Source organism: Jaculus jaculus, chromosome 13, assembly GCF_020740685.1.
Source record: "Jaculus jaculus isolate mJacJac1 chromosome 13, mJacJac1.mat.Y.cur, whole genome shotgun sequence".
NCBI classification, from domain to species: domain Eukaryota; kingdom Metazoa; phylum Chordata; class Mammalia; order Rodentia; family Dipodidae; genus Jaculus; species Jaculus jaculus.
Genome location: NC_059114.1, coordinates 59,128,902 through 59,147,244, shown reverse-complemented (window position 1 = coordinate 59,147,244; position 18,343 = coordinate 59,128,902). Strand labels below are relative to the sequence as shown.

Genomic DNA, 18,343 nt, shown 5'->3' with positions numbered 1-18,343 from the left:
ATGGCAATAAAGATTTGAACTTCATGATTGCAAACCTAGGAATTATTTTTTATGAGTATGAATTGTAACTCAGAAGCAGTGTGACACTATTAGATTATTACTGAATTTGGGAAAGTGGGGAAGTATTTGGCTTTAGCAAGTGAGCAGTTTTCTTACTCACAGAGGGTCTTAGAGAATGCTGAGGCCTGGAACTTTTTTCTCTTAAATAGACCTCCAACAGTAAAGGTAAAGTAACTTCTTAAAGTGAGGGGAATGTCGTAAAGAATGTTAGAGTGTACCCTGAAGCCAGCAGAGTCTGAGTTGGACCACGATCTCTATTAGTAGGAAAAGATTGGCAGTGGGTTCTGTGAGATTACATGAAATGCTGATCTGATTTTGTTTGTTTGTTTTGGAAATTGCACTGAATGGGAAGCTGTAAAGGTGTCATTTAAAAACAGTCAACTTTATTATGTGCCGTGTCAATCACAGCCTCAAGCCCGTGTGGTGCTGGGCATGCTAACCTTCCTGCCAGGAAGCCACGCATAGGAGAATGGTTATGGGCCATAACGGAAGGGCACTCCACTCATGCAGGCTGCAAATGGACAGGAGCACACAGATTCAGTTTGAAGTCTAGAAAGTTGGTCTGAGGGGATGCATCTTAGAAAATGGAACCAGAGCATGGTTTTGAAGGATGTTCAGGAGCTCTCAGTTTTCTGGGGGCATGTGGTAGAGATGCTAGAGAAAGTAAAAATCCGTGTGCAGAGGCATGAGGATGAAACAGCCTCTAGGCACAGCCAGTTCTTGGTTATTTGGTATTACTACAATGTGAAAAGAGAGACAGGGAAAAATATTAGAAAATATGTGAAGAAGAAAAACCAGGCCATAATGTCCCTGCAGAGATGGGTTCTGAAAGCACTTCCTCAAAGAAACATCCCAGTTAGATTTTTCTTTTCATAAGTCCAGTCAGTTCTGTGCTTGAAATCACACAACAGCTACTTGCCCTTTAAAGCAGGTATTCAGACAGAACCACGATAGGGTCTTAGAAAAACAAGAATGATTTATTAAATGTACGCTTCTTAATTATTTACAAATTAAAATTTCATGGGGACTACCAAATAGTCTAATTAGAAATGAGAGTCCCATGTAGGCAGGAGCGCAGAACAAGGTTTGTTAACCAGACTCCCAAATCCAGTTTCATTAATTTTGGATATTGCACAGAATGTGAGTTTATAATACTGTCATTTAAAAACAATCAACTTTATTAAATGCCATTTTCATCACACTCTCAGGCGTGTGCTGTTGCTGGGCATGCTGACCGGCCAGCCAGGAAGCAACACAAAAGGACAGTGTCTGTAAACAGTAATAGACAGGCATACCGTTTGTGGATGATGCCAGAAGATAGATGCATACAGGTCTTCCCTGACTAGCATTGGCTTGTTTTCTCCCCTTGCCATGTTTCTAAGTGTCTCTGCTCTCCTTCTTATAAAGTGGGTTCATGTTGATTCAGACAGTTACTTGGTAAGTACTCAGTAAATGTTAGCTGTGATCATTGTAGTCTCCTAAATACAACCTTTGCTCATAGTGGTCCATAATTTTAGCTAAGGACGTTGGCTACTTTTGAAAAGTGCTGTAGCATCTCATTATGTTTAGATACAGAACTGTGTTTACATCTGTCATGCTGCCAGAAGTTTCCTAGTTATGCAGTGTTTCCTGTTGTCCACAGCACGCTTTACCATTTACAGTTCCACTATACAAATAGCAAAAACCAAGTCTCTGAGCCCGAGGGAAAGAGAATGGTGAGGACTAAAGCTTTGATCTGCTCTATCCCCTGCCTCCACAAAACACTTTTGGAGCAGGATGGATCAATTGTTTTCAATAATCTTGTCCTGAAAAGAAAATTATTTTGAGACTTTTGCAGAATTTTTTTTGTGTTTTTTTTTTTTTTTTCTGTAAGCTTTTTACAAAATTGCCTTCTTTCTAGAGTTTATGGCATCAGCCTCTAGTGTCACATACTAATCTCAAACTGGAAATCCTGTGTGCTCATCAAGGGAAGTTAAAACTGATATTCTTAGAATAGAGGTAGGATCTCCTCCCAAATGTGTTACTCTATTGTGCAGGTTGGCAAAATTTCCAAAATACCATCCACTTACTGTCGTCGGGCTGTTGGTGTAACCAGGAGGTCAAAGTCAACGGCCCCACATAGAGACACACCCCTTGCTTCCATATCTTCATTACATCCCTCAAATTTCACCTGCATTTGATATATTTGGGCATGTTCCTGAGAGAACTCTCAAAAGATCCATTTTTCTTCAAGTAGCTTTTTAATACTTACATCCTAAATTAGATGAATCAGACCCAGAGTTGCTGTTTTCAACTCCATGATGTGAGCACTAAGAGGCTTAATCTCTAAATTTCTAGAATGATTTTAGTAAAATCAGATCATGAAATTGCAGGTACAACCCTTAGGGAATGATTATTTTCAGTAGCAATATATTCCAGATCTAAGGCTTTAGTACTGTAACTTTGGAACCTGTTGGGTAGAAGTCCTCATTTAGCATGTTCTACAAAGTTGAATGAGCTGGTATGTGTGATTTGCCTGCTAGATGTGGCTGACAGGCAATGAATGTTCACTCAAAACCTTCTCTGTCTTTCCACGTTTTCTCTGATCACACTGAGTGATCAGTTTTTTCAATGCTTTCTTTAAAAATTTCAGTAATTGGGCTGGAGGGATGGCTTACCGGTTAAGGCATTTGCCTGCAAAGCCAAAGGACACAGGTTTGATTCCCCAGGTCCCACGTTAGCCAGATGCACAAGGGGCACACACATCTGGAGTTTGTTTGCAGTGGCTGGAGACCCTGGCGTGCCCATTCTCTCTCTCTCCCTCTCTCTCTCCCTCTTTCTCTGTCAAATAAATAAAAAAAAAATAAAATATTTTTAAAAATTTTCAGTAATTGTATACTTTCCTCATGGTATTGTGCTTATTGACTCCTACCAGTGTTTTTGTTTTCTGTATTTTCATTTGTTCTTGGGCTACCATTTCAACTTACTATAATTCAGGCATGGATTAGTTAGAATATACCTATCCTCATATGCTTCCTGACCAATGGGGGGGGGGAGAGGGTAAGTTCCAATAAAGTAAAGGCCATATGGTGTGATCCAATAAAAAGTGCAGTGAGGGGGGACATGGAAACATAATCATGATCACTGCTAGCTTAGAAGATGGCAGAACAGTCAGACAGATTTTCCATCCCTTTCTAGAAATTTGTACTTTAGATTTAGAATCTAGACACTTTGAAACCTTAGATGTTTGTGAATTTAGTGAACCGACTTGGAACTCCTGTGGGGAACAGTTTGTATAAAGTCCTAGGAGACCTAGTGCATATACTCTGTCCATCAGACTTGATGTGGCCTCGTTATACAGCTTTATTCCACCCGGGATAGCATCTTGAAGTGGAGCTCCTACATCACTTAGTTCCAGAATGGCCAATGTTCCTGGAAGCAGGGTATGCAGGCCCCACACACATATACACACATGAGGTTCCTGCCTGGCCTCGCTGAAGGAGCCAACACACAAGAATACTAGTGGTGGCTACAGGAAAGGCAAGGAGGATTCCAGAATAATTTTGATTCTGCTAGCTCCAACTCTTACAAAGCCACTTCCACACAGATACTGGGAAAGGCTTTGAGATGGTGAACTGAGGAAAAATCCCTTGCTAATGCATATTTTTAAACAAAATAGAGCAGAGATCAGTAGAAGAGCAGCTGCGCTTAAAGTGATTTCATTGAACCTTAAAGCCGACTGTTCTGACTTGAGTGTGTGTTTGAGTGTTCCTGCCTCCCTGATTTCTGACAGCAATGGTTAGTGGAAAACTGGATGAAAGATTGGTTCCTCGGGCATCATGCCTCAGTCTGTACACGAGGAGTCCCTCGATATCCTTTCCAGCATGATAGCCCAAGCCTACTTGCACTCATTCTTCTGCAAAGTGAGGGATACTATGAGTGTTTAAACCCAGGTGTTTCAGAGCATTTTGGATTACTTTTCCTGCTTAAGAAACTCCTTTAGAATTGTGTTGTGGTGGCAATGTCACTGATTCTCTCCCTTCCTCAGCTGAGGTTTCTAAAAACCAAGAAGGCTCTGCAACTGAAAGTGAGACATGGCCGGCACCTGCCTGAGGTTGCATGTGTGGGACCCGGCATAACCAAGGTCCAGTAATCCTAGTCCCCTCCCAACATGCTGTTTCCAAGTTCTTTGTTCCAGAAACACTAGCCCTGGCTACGCCAGCCTTATCCCCAGTACAAACAGATATGTGGTTCCAGGAAGGGTACAATTTCCTTATTTTCCCTTTTCTCTGTCTTCGCTACTCATCTACTATGTCTCCTTTTTTTTTTTCCCTCTGCAGCTCCCATTTCTGATTTGCTAACACCCTGTGATGTAGACACTCCTTTGTCCACATGCTTCAGAGCAGTTATGACTTAGAAATAAGAGTTTCTAACATTTATGAAAGGCATTCAGGGTACAAAATTATGCAATACATCACTTTGGGAATTCAGGGCATCATCTCAAACCAAATCCACTCACATTCAGTGCTGAATGTTCAAATTTTGAGCTGGCTGTAATAACCAGAAGCCTTCCCCTCATAACATACCTCCTCCAGGAAGGCTCCATCTCCCAAACTGCCATCAGCTGGGGACCAAGTCTTCAAAACACATGAGTTTATGGGAGATACCTAATTCAAGCCACCACATAGAGTAATTTATGCATCCTACTCTCTGGTAGAGTTTTCTAGTTTTTTTTTTTATTATAAAAATGCTGCCCTGCATCTTAAGGTTTTATATAATGTTTTATGTAACCATATAGTCTTACTCCAGGTCAGATATTTAGAAATACTAGATTTGAGCCATGAGGCATTCAAACCCTAATAGATCTCACTGAACTACCCAACAAAACAGATTTCACCATTTACCATTCACAGTGAATAAATAAGCTTCTTATGCTTTTCCATGCTTTTTCTGTTGTGTTTTTCTTAAACAAAAGAATCCCTCAGAAAAATCTCATTAAGAGGATTAGAATTAATTTGAAGATCTGAATAGACTTACCTCTAAAGTACATAGTATAGATCAAGAACCTCTGATCTGACTACTTACACCAGACTCCTTTGGTGAAAATAAAAATGTCTGTTCAAAGTAGACCTGGATCCACACACAGAATGGGGGCATGGGCTCATAAAGTTTTACAAGACACCCTGAGACAATACAGTGAATTCTAGGTCAGCCTGGGCTAGAATGAGACCCTACCTTGAAAAACTAAAAAATAATAAAAAAAAGATAAAATAAAAACACTTACAAGAGCCAACATGTAATTTGCTCATATTCTATGAGCTGATTGTTTAATATACCCATAACTTAAAGCAATAAACACTGGAAACTATCACCTCTTTTATATTACTATATTTTTCTATTATCTCTATTCTTGGAATCAATTATATCTGCTATTTCTATGCTGTGCAAACACCACAAAAGTCTGTCTCAGAAGTCAGCCATATTGTGAACATTTACACCATGGAAGTTGACAAATTGAAGTCAATCTTGGATGCATTCTTCTTTTTATTGCCAACTCAATGAAATAAGATGATGAAAAAGATACTAGTAGTGCAGATTATTGTGAATGACTAAAATAAGTAAAGAAATATTATCTCAATGTCTCCATACCCAGTCCAGTAAAAAGTGTGCTAACATCAATGAAGAGCAAATGCAGTTTAAATATATACCTTTAGGTGCCTTGTTAGCACAGTAGGTAATGAGTTAGTCTCATAAATATATACCTTTATTGTTTCAAGAAATAAAAAATATCTGCTTGGTATTCTGCTAAACACCCTGGTTAGGACTGGTCAGTTGCAGCCATTAGACAAGTTACAAAAAAGTTCAGCAAAAATCAAGGAAACAGTTACATGAGATTCACCTTCTTCTAAGAAAGTAACACAGTGCTGTGTATTTATTGACTGAATCATGCACTATATATTTGGTCAGTATAAACCATAATACATGAGTATACATGTGCATATCTTTTTAGTATAGATTCAGGATTCTGAAATTTTAATGAGTTCTCTGATCTATTTGTATACAAACTAAACTTTAACAACTGGTGCTCAAATATAGTAAGGATTGAAGTCTCTCCTTCAATTTTTTTTCCCCCTGGTACTGAAGGTGTGTTAAGGCAATCTCTTGGGGCTAGGAACACGCACAGAATAATTTGCATTTGCCAAAATACATTTAATTAAATCTCAATTCTCTTAAGAAAAGAGAACTTTGAGAGAGGAAAAGGCATTTAATTACTGTCTGGTTATTCTTACACTTTCTTTTACTTAGAAGTTTGAAAGAGAGTATAATATTATTCTCAATCTATACACAAGACTTGGTCTATGCCTTTTAATTTTTTATTTTATTTATTTGCATGTGTGTATGTGAGTGAGAGAGAGAGAAAGAGAGAGAGAGAGAGAATGGGTGTGCCAGAGTCTTCAGCCACTGCAAGTGAACTCCAGAAGCATGTGCCCCCTTAAGCATCTGGCTTACGTGGGCCCTGGGGAATCAAACAGCGGTCCGTTGGCTTTACTGGTGAGTGCATTAACTGCTAAGCCATCCCTCCAGCCCTGATCTGTGCCTTTTAAAATGCTATACTTGAAGCCATTTACAGTGCATATGGGACTTGGCAATCCTCTTTCCAGGCACTCAGGTTCAAGTGTACAAATCTCTCTTCACACTTGACCAAGGCACACCTTTTGGAAGGGCATATCAAAGAAAGTTAAATCCTTTCCATTTTAAAAAAATTAAATGAAATATGTGCAGTAAACAGTACATGGAGGGAATGAAGGGCCATGAAAAGAACTCTCAGAGAAAAATGATTAACAAAGAAATAACATTCTACCTGTACAAAATTCCATAGCTCCATATGTCTTTTCAAATGAAAGAATGAGGTTGAAACATATGGTAAGAGTGCTTGTCAAAGTAGAAACTAACTTTCTTACCGAAAGAAAATCATAAGACCACTAGATCGCATGTGTTGTATGCTTTTTCATTTTAAATTGATCACTTTAAAACACAGAGAACAAGAACAAATCATAGATCAAGAATGTAGTAACTAGAAGGGATCGCCTATCCCTGCCCTGCCACCTGGCAGAAATGAAAATTGATGCTATAAGGTTACATGCATTGCCTACAATGATACAGTGACTAACCCATGCTATTGAAATCAAAATAATTCTGTTGGATATTTAGTTTGCATACATGCCAGAGTTTATGCCATAACTCTAAAACCAGTACCTTACAGAGCCAATATTTTTAACAGTTCTTTGAGTGATAATTAGCTAGCAGAGGGGAGTGAACACTTTCACAGTAGGTGGAATATTCACAACGATACAAATGGTCTACCTCATCTCATCTGTGCCTTTTCATTTGGGTGTGTGGGTGATATTCTATTTCCAATCCTGTAGAATCATATCTAAATCAGGTTGCTTGATAATCCCGCTGATTTCAGAAGAATCATAATTGGATATTCTTTCTATTTTGCTATAGCGCTCATTGTACACAGCTTGATGTGAGTCATGTGAATGATTTAAGACTATTCAGTACCTCTGAAATGATCCACAAGCAGCCCATTACCCCACAGTATCGCTCTTGCCAGTCTGTGTAAATGTGAGCTCCCTGATTCACAGGCGCCTGCATTTGCACTTAGTTAATCATCTTCATTCTAGAAGACTGAGTGATCCTTATTCATGTAGCTCATTCTATTGGACACCTGTTTATTTTGATACCAAAGTATGCCCATTTAGTATCAGGAATCACTCTTCCATTCATTTTGTTATAGGAAGTTATGTAAAGCACACTACAGCATCAGTTTTTGAAGGATATATTCCCAGTGTTCTCTATCTTTTAGTGCATGGATTTTTAGAAGAAGCAGTTCTGCATGGAATGATAGAGTATTTAACTTAAGTGATATCTGAGAGCAGGGGTCATTTCTAAATGTAGTTTTATAGATTTAATATTTATCTGTAGTTTCTTTTTAAGAAGCCTCCACTTTGTCTTCATTCATTCTTTTACAAGTCATGCCTTTTTAAATCACTCATAATTATTAACTTTGTTTTCAAGCTGGTCAGAGTTTGAAAACAATAGTAATCCACTATTTCCATTTAAATCAATACAGAATATGGTTGAATTTGTAACTAAGAGTAATTAACAGAAGAAATAAAGCTTGTTGCCCATCGAGTCACACAAAATTTAAGGGGTATAGTCTAGTTTTAAGAATACTAAATCAGGGGTGGAGATATCATTCATTGGTTAAAGTGCTTGCTTACAAAGCTTGGTGACCAGGGTTCAAGCCATATGCACAAAGTTTGCAGTGGCATAAGGCTCTGGTATATCTATTCTCTCTCCTCTCTCTCTGTCTGTTCCCCGCCCCCCCCCAACATGTTAAAGAAAAGAATGCTAACTCAAGGGCCTCACTGTACTGACCTTGGCATTCTATTTGACTGACCACACATATTCCATCAGATTTCTGACTCCTTTCATCCTCAATGCCTTCCTCAAGGCCATTATGTATTATGTCTGTTCTAGTAGTTCTGGAAAAGGGGAAAGTCATTAGAAAGTGGTTTCAGGGTTCACACACCCTCTTTCTCATTTACTACTACTTATTCCAGTTATTGTGCTGGTTAATTGACTGCTTCACATGTAAAATGGAAAGGACACCCTAATTATGGATATGACTTTAAAACCATTCAATGAAAACAATTAAAATCTTAATATTTAATAACATTTATAGGATATTACATTTTAAAAATAAAATCAAACTTTCCCTAGGCCTGGAAGAGACCTTCTGACCTGTTTCTTCCATTTAAGTCACTTTGTCCTTGATACCTTTCACCAACTGTACAGTTGTTCTCAATGCATAATTGTTCTTTTCTCCATCTTGGAAAACCATAAGTCTTTCTTCTAAGTCTAGTTCCCCAGCATGATGCTTTTCTAGGGTTCCTTTCTTTGCGTTACTGAAAGTAAAATAAAATTTTTTTCAGTAATCATCAACCCTTCTACACTGACAATTTATGTTGAAATATAAAGACTTGTTAATAGATAAAGAAATTTGAGTACTTAATATCTGTGAGGAATTTCAATATTTTTCCATGAATAGAATACTAGTACTTGGTATTTGTGTAGTATTTTTAACCTAAAAGTGCTTTGCAAATATTACCTTAACCTTTGTACCCCATTACAAATTAGATAATAGAAAGTTAAATAAATCAAATATATGAACTATATGTTCAGAGTACATTACTTAATACCAAAGACTATGGTCATACATAATTACATGTAAATTATATGTTTCTGATTAATTTTTTTCAACAAAGAACCAAAACAATACAAAATAGTATTTTTAATACTCCATTTATTTATTTGCAAGCAGAGAGATAGAAAGAATGGATGTGCTAGGATCTCAAGCCACTGCAAACTCCAGATATATGCATCACTTTGTGCATAGGCTTTATAGGGTACTGGGGAACCGAACCTGTATAGGTAGGATTTACAGGCAAGCACCTTAACTGCTGGGCCATTTCTCCTGCCTCCAAAATAGTATTTTAAGTTGCTGAAAACAATTGTGTGAAAAATGCAGCCACTGCCCTTGTCCTGTTTGCTGGCATTTAATCCCTTGAGCTCAGGGTTGGTTTTGCTCCCTGCTCAAATCTGAGTATTTACCACCTCGGGGCTGAATGCACAGAGGAGTATGGGGAGAGTTCGTGAAGGCTAAGGAGGCATGCTGAGGAGTAGTTGGGGAGGGGCCTAAGAGTTCAGCACTCTTCCCACTGGTATCATTATTATAGGCAACCCTAAGTCTTTTACATTGCTCTAAGAAAACAGCTATTCAAGTTCACTCATTCTTACCTAAAAAGATTGCAGCCACTAATTCTGGTTTGAGTTTTAAATTTTCCAATTAAATTACAGTTTTTGTAGAACACAAAACTTGCTATTTTTAAAACAAGGTGGGATGGTTTAACTGGCAGGTTTCTTTGCTTTCATCCATAAGCATGTGGCTGCAAAACAAAAAAATGAAAGACCACATCATTATAAAAATAGGTAAAAATTATGAAGATCATGAAAAATAAACCTTTTATATATTATTAAGATGTTGTCATGTTATACAAAATAGAGTATTTTATATGAAAAATACATTTTCAGTTTTATGCTTAAGTGGTATGAAATTGATTTCCTTCATTCACACTCAAGTTCCTTTTCCTTCCCTGGTTTCTTATATTCAGTGCTTTCTTCTTGCGTCCTGGATTTTTCCTCAAATATTGTGGCCTCAATGGGAAGGTTATATAATATTTGGGAATGTGGACAAAGAAATTCAGAATGCTTTTATAATAGGAATATATGACATACTGAAATAGAGATAAGAAAGGAGTGATTGATAGGACTTTTGGCTAGAAGAAAAAGGAAATTAAAAATAAATATTCCTTTGTATTGTATTGAAAACCATCCATCAAACCCCATGAAGCTTGTGGACAAGTTAGTTGAATATATGTGGTCTTCACCCAAGGACAGTTTCTTGAAGACAGTAACTGTTTATGTGCAGTGGGCACATAATGTAACAATTTCAGACATAATGCTCAGGAAGGGCACAGAAGTAGAGGATTTTTATTTCTTGATTTGAGTAGTGGTTACTTTAGAGTATTTGGTTTTTATTTTTTAATTTCTGAATCTTGACCTTCTGATCTGTTTCTCTGCCTAGTGTGGTTCAATAAGGAGTTCAAAAACCAACACATTTGAAATTTAGTGCCTTTTTTTAAATAATAAATGTGTTTACCTAGCATTGGTAGGTCCTCTCTTTTAAACTTACTTTTGTGATATATGACTCTGGAGCAGGTTTATAATGAGATAAGAAACAGTATAAATTGTAAACATTGCTGCAGATTCATTTTGCTGCTGTAAAGGGTAAAAGTGGGGGAGTGCCCTGATGCTAGTCCTTCCCTAATATCCTCTGCTCACATTGCAATTATGAAGTCAGTGTTTCCTGCCTTCCATTTGATCTCTTCTGGGAGCACAGAGGCCATCATTTGTGAAAAGGCATCTTCTTGAAGAATGGATAAATACATTTTCTCTTCCTTGCCACAAGGCAAATGGAAGCTAGTAATTTCTAGTCCCATGGTAGTGAATTCAAAATCAAAAGAGGCTAACTCACTGCAGTGACAACTTCAAAAGAAATTCTTGTTTGAAGTTTGCTTTTTTTTTTTTTTTTTCCCATAGTGCTGGTTTATTTAGCACTGAAAGCTTCTCTGCTCAACCAGCTTTCAGGAGCCCCCAGAAAAACCTGTACATAACCTGGGCCAGGTGTTAATAGTGCCCCTGTTTCAGTTATAATTTCCTAGCAGATGCATATTTCCTGTGGCAACTCAAGGCATCAGTGCCTTATGAGTGGAGGCTGTTTTATGTTTATATATCTGTAAGTGGAAAACCCTGGTACTTTCACAATATGCTTCCAAGGACTATAAATTCTCCAGGAGAAATTTTGTGATTCAGATTAATTTTTGAAAAACATCACTAATTAAAAAAAAAAGACTTGCACATATGTATTTTCGCATTAGTTTGGATAACCGCCTTTTTTCTCCTTGAGTACCAGTGGGAGACTTAGTCATTCACAATCCTTTCTTAGCTTCTTTAAAACCAAGGCTCCCTACTGCAGGCCACTCACTGTCCTTGGCTAAGCACAAAAGATGAATCTACTATTTTCTTAGTTGGGTTCATTTCCTGTTTACCTCTTCTGCCTGTGTTCAGGTCTCTGCCCCAGGGTTTCAGTTGTTCGGAAATATCCTTTTTATATGACAGTACAGCTTAGCTCTACAGAAATATCTTTTAAAAACTCATGGCACAATTGATAGCAATATGATCCCATGCCAAGAAAACTGGCTGTCTTGGGTCTATTAAGAGACCTCACTGTTCATTCTCTTAAGGGATTTTTAAAGTAATTTTAATTATATGAAACTTTCCCTGACTTTAGAAATTAATTGCCAGATAATCTCCTACCCTTGATCATCTCGGGAGCTATGATTTTGTCTCAGCAAAACATCATCCGTCCCATTAATTCTATGCTAGTAATTTAGAACAAAGAACTTTAAGGTAATGATAAAAACAGCACAAGAGCCAAATAGTTATTAAAATGTCTGTGTACATGATATTAAAAAATTATCTTTAATTCATTCTTATTTGTGTTCAAGAAAGAGAGACCATAGAGAAAGGAATTCTTTACATGCTGGGGAGGGAGGGTGGAAAGACTTGATACAGGTCAGTGCTATTTTCTTCCATGATTTCTGAAACAAGTAATTGTTAAAGATACCACTTCTCTCTTTCTTTGCCACTTGTCAGTGGTCCTAATCATGCTTTTTCAGTAGCTCCATACGGAATGAATCCATTATCAAAACTGTAGCTTAGGATCATAAGAAGTGGATATGCATCCTCTCTGTTACCTTCTTAATAGAGCTTAGGGAATTGAAATCCCCACTATGACTCTCTTTCTACAGGACTTTTCCGATTACTGGGATATAGTTTATAACAATACGCCAGTTCTCTCAACATCAATGGTTCACCTATTCTTTTGCTGAAGGAGGAAACAACCAAGACAAGATGATCTCATGGAATAAAGAGGGCTATCTCTAGAGAGAAAGTGAGGACAGGCTAGCAGACTTCTAAGATCCAAAGATGTAATAGGTTATTATCATGCATTATTCCACAGGCTTACTTTACTACTTAGCTATGAATCCAAGCAGGAATTACATGCTATTATTAGAAAAGCAAGCTACATAGTTTGGAAAGGATAACATCATATCCACTGCACTCAATTCCCATTAAGAGAATGGAACTTCCTGCTTAAGTGGATGTCTTTAAGTACACACTGGTCACTTATCCAGGCTTGCTGGATTCTTTCAGCTTTAGAGAAAATGGTTTGGAATTCACTAAGAAATAGGCCACTTTTCAAGAGATAAGTTTATTTAACATTAACATTGTAGGATTGGATTTGATACCCAGTGATGTCACCAGTTACCTGAGTGCCTTGGGCAAAGCCCTTAATCTCTACAGCCTCTTGTTCCCTGTCTGTAAAAGTGCAGGAGTCAAAATCCTTCATCTCCAGGGTCCCTTTCAACTGTGAATTCTATGAGTCTGTATATTTCATGAAATACCTTGCTGTGGTTATACATCTCTGCCTAAGCAGAGGAGAGCAATTTCTCAGAATAGGAAAGCTGGAGCTCTTGTGAAGTGGTCATCCAGTTTTCATCTTCTTCAAGATTAGGTTCTGACAGAATGCTATTTTCAAGTCTCACCCAGTGCCTGGAGATACTTTATTTCATTACCTGACTACAGTTTGTTTTTTAAGTCTTACCACTCAGCCACCAGTTTTGCAGTACCATCTCATGTTCTGTTCATGTAAAGTATTGTTAAGCTTCATTATTTTGTTTCTTTTTACAAATGCTTCATTTTACTTTTCCACTTACTATTAATAATTCATCATTACTGAAGTTTCACACACATACACATGACAGTATAATGGAATATGGCATCTGATACCTATCCAGTGAATAATTTTGTCTCCATATCTTGAAATCTGTTAGGCTGCACTTTATCCATCAGTGAAGAAGAAAGTCATGAAATGACCTTTTACCACAGATGCCTTGAATACAATTATCTGTAAATACAGAATATTATTAGGCAAAATTCTGGTATTCATTCACTGGTGTAACTTTGAGAGAATGTGAACTTGGAGAACAACTCATTGAGTAGACTGATTCACTTTGGAGTAAGAAAACTAAAATAAGAATAAGTGGAGCTAACTCAAAAGAATAGCATTTTTTTGCAAGAACATGGGTGTAAATAAGCATTTCAGTATTCACATATAAATGGTTTCACTCTCTTTTCTGAAAATATAGGATCCTATTGGACTGACTACATCTAGTCCAGAATTCACACACACAAAAACAAATCAGGTGGTGTTGGGGCTAAGTAAGCGCAGCTTTATTACTAAATCATGAAAGGTCCTTGAACAATGAATTACCACCTTTCTTCACAGTTTAATGGCCTTTTATTTAGGACATTAATGTTAGATGGACCTTAGTATTTATCTTACTTCTTACATTCTACTTCAATGATGACTCTCCTCTGTTTCTGCCTATTTCAGACTTTTCTGAATCTTTTGTTTGTTTGTTTGTTTGTTTGTTTCATTTTTGTGTCTCGAGGTAGGGTCTCACTCTAGCTCAGGCTGACCTGGAATTCATTATGTAGTCTCAGGGTGGCCTCGAACTCACAGTGATCTTCCTACCACTGCCTCCCAAGTGCTGGGATTAAAGGCATGCACCACCACACCTGGCTTTTTCGAATCTTTTAAATATAATACTCTTGACATAACAAATTTCAAGTATAATTCCTTTAACTATCTCTTTACTATTTTGTATCCCACATTTCCTTTTCCCCTTCCTTCTAGTCCTATATTAGACAAACCTAGTGTATTTCCACTTTGTCTATGAAAGAAATTCCAGGCTCATAACTGAAAATTCATTACTTCAAAGTAAAACATTCATATACCAATTTTTTTGAAATATACCAATAAAAAGAATGATGAACATACCAGTAATGGAATTTTTCCTATGCTCCAAATCTAGTGCTGAGCTAGATTTGATAGCGTCACTTGCTATCTCATTTCTACACTAGCGTCTTACGCTGTAAAATTGAACACTACTAGTTATCTCCCAAATGTTGAACTTCTCTATCATACTCATAAGAGATGAAAGAAATCCTTGAGTTTTGAGGTGAAAGATAATGATCTTTTTCTAAAATTCATTTATTTGTGTGAATGTGTGTGCATGCCATGGCACATGTGCGGTGGTGAGAAGATAACTTCAGATGTCTGGGCTTCACTTTCTTTAAGTCAAAGCTCCTTGTTGCTGCAGTTAACTGCCAGACTAGCTGAGCACAGACTTTGAATTATCCTGACTCTGCCTCGCATTGTCATAGGCACCTTGGGATCACAGATGCATGTGTACCTTTGCATGTGGCTTTACACGGGAGAACTGAAACCTGGATCCACGGGTTTTACAAGCAAGTAGCTTTAACCACTGAGCAACCTCCCCAGTCCCTGGTGATTATTTTAGACACGTCATTTTAATAGTGTCAAATGACTGTATGGTTGAAATACATTAAATGGCAAGCTTCATCTCCAGCAGAACCATCACATGGAGATATACATTATTTATACTAAAATATGCACTGGAGGAATAGTTTGTTTCCTCATCTGCCTTTCATTCATTCAAATTAATTTTAGTCCATTTTAGTTTTTAATTCACTGCTCTTCTTATCTTGTCTTAAGCAAGTAGATTTAATTTTCCTGCCATGGGTTAACTCTTCCATCTATTCCTTCTTCTCTTATCTCTATTTTCTCCCACTGAATTTGCAACCAATTTTTCAGCTTTTGAGAAGCTAGAGAGATTGCTCTGTGGTTAAAAAAAGAAAAAAACTTGCTTGCAAAGCCTGAGACTTGGGTTTAATTTCCCCAGCACCTGCACAAGGCCCCATGTACAAAGTGTCACATGGGTTTGTAATTTGCAGTGGCGGGAGGTCCTGGTACACCTGTATTCACTCTCTCTGTGTCTGCCTCTTTCTTTCTCTCAAATAATTAAATAAAACTATATATATATATATATATATATATATATATATATACACACATATACATATATGTGTGTGTGTGTAAGATTTTAATATTCTGAGTCCCATTTCTGTGCACTGCTTAAACAATCAAATTGGCATTTCTTAAGTTTTATATGTAGCATATTAGCAGCCAATGTGTTTTCTTTTTTCTAGCAAACTTTTTAAGTACTTCCCATTTTTATGATGATACCTGTCAGAACCAATGTTGTATATAGCCTAGTAAAGTAAAATGAATTAAATTTTATGAGTACTCATATCTTGTGGCTCAGTCCACATTGCAACAGAAGGACAGATGAAGTCAGAGTGTACCACAAGTCAACAGTGAAATATGTAAAACTAGATGAAGTCTCTGGATTCATCAGAGGGAAGATCAGCAGAGATTATGAGATTAATAATGCATCATTGTGTTAAAGATCATGTTGGAGCTAAAAGGTTATAATTTTGGTAGCAAATACTGTAGATAAAATGTCTTCTAATTAACACTGGTACCTGCTACAGCTACTGATCTGGATCCAAGAGCATGTCCCTGATTCAGATCACCCTGCCAGGGCCTCAGATCACTTCACTAGGACTTTCACTATGTATACATGTAAGCCTGTAGGGTCTTAGGCCAAACTATAGAAAGCTATACAAGAAGAAGTCATAATTTACAATTTATTTACAATTATAATGTTCAATTTTGGAGTACTGAATCAATGAAAAGTCATAGGCCAGTCATTCCTAAAATGTATATGACTAATATTTAGAAGCGTTTGAGGTAACTTTCAAAGTGTAGCCCTGTTAGAACAGTCAAACCAGATATTCATCAATTATATAGAACATGTTTTTCAAGATTAGCATTATTGTTATTGTAAATTTTTAATTTAAATTGGTGTATAAAACAGCAAGTTTCATTATGATATTTTCATACATACATGCCATTGTACTTTTCTTATATTCAACAACCTTTCACTTCCCCCATCTCTTCTTCCAACATTGTGGGTCCTTTTCCTTTCCAAGTTGTTACCCTTGTGCTTGTGTGTGTGTGTGTGTATGTTTAGTCAAATCTAGATTTTAGAGGTGAAAGATGATTTCTTTATATACATACATAATGAAATAATTTTCAAAGTTAATAAAATTATATTTATACCAACTCAAGGTGAAGTAATGATGAGTAACCTAAATTATTATTCCCCTAATTTAAACATTAAGATTTATACACACACCACATTATGCATAAATTCCTGGAAACAATGCACAAAATTGACCAAACAAATCTGATGGAAGAAATTCTTTTAGTCATTACTCAGAAACTGTAGAGTGTAGTTCTCAACTATGGTTTTTAATTTCCTTTTGTATATTTTGATTGCTGGAGCTATTTTATGAAACAAGCAAAGGTCTTACTTTATCTCTGTGTGTATGTACCTGCCACAAGATTTGCATTTTTTAAGACAAAACTCAGCACACTACAGCTGAGGTTTCACTATAACACCTCATGGTACCTTTTGTCCGAGTACATGTGTTTTTCTCTATAATGTGTTCTTCCTCATCTGTGGCAGTTTGATGTTGGACTGTTTTGTTCTTATTGTACAATATTTTTGTCTTTACAATAGGATATATGTAATATGTATATAAATATGTATATTATAAATATTTGTGATTTCAAAAAAAAACAGCTGGGCATGGTGGCACACATCTTTAATCCCAGCACTTTGGAGGCAGAGGTAGGAGGATTACCATAAATTACTGTAAATTCGAGGTCATCCTGAGACTACATACTTAATTCCTGGTCAGGTGGACCAGAGTGAGACCCTACCTTGAAAAACCAAAAAAAAAAAAAGGAAAAACCAGTTGTCTGACCTTGCTATGTAGTGTGATAACGCTGTGACTCATCTCTGAAGTTCTAAACAGGGAAGCAAGAATTACAAAGACATGTCTAAGATTTACTTAGAAACATCTCTTATAAAAGATTATAAATATCTTTAAATTAACAAAAAATTTTGTTCATTTTTTATTTATTTATTTGAAAGTGACAGAGAGAGAGGGAGAGAAAGAGACAGATAGAGAGGGAATGGATGCACCAGGGCTTCCAGCCACTGCAAACGAACTCCAGATGCCTGCGCCCCCTTGTGCATCTGGCTAACATGGGTCCTGGGGAATCGAGTCTTGAACCAGGGTCCTTAGGCTTCACAGGCAAGCACTTAACCGCTAAGCCATCTCTCCAGCCCATCTTTAAATTTTTTAAAGTGGTTCAGAATATTTTTATATTTTTCCTTAGAAAACTTACTCAACCTGAACACTTTGAATAAACATTGTCTAATAGGAAGAGAATTCAGTTTCTTATGTTTAACAATGCCTACCTGGTGTGATGCTATGAGTAACATTATGACTATCCTTACTTTGTGGCAGTTCTTAGTGTTAATTATGCTTCTTCAGTAGTTCCTTAAATGTTTTAATTTATTTACTAGTTTCTCCGATTCCACTTTTAAAAGTCATGATACAGAATGAATATACAATTTTCACTGTAGAAACAAGTAATGATTAACTTGATTCTTTCAAGAAAAACTACAATGAAAAGTCTTACAGCACGATGAGCTTGTGCTTGAATGTCAACTGTGTGCATAGAGCTACCACTTTGATGTCATGTAAT

General features: G+C 36.9%; 1 protein-coding gene across 8 annotated transcripts in view; it reads left to right on the top strand.

The window, feature by feature from the left end:
* The window catches only part of Pam (peptidylglycine alpha-amidating monooxygenase), a 192,280-nt gene that overhangs the window by 80,389 nt on the left and 93,548 nt on the right, over positions 1-18,343 (top strand). The window lies entirely within an intron of this gene.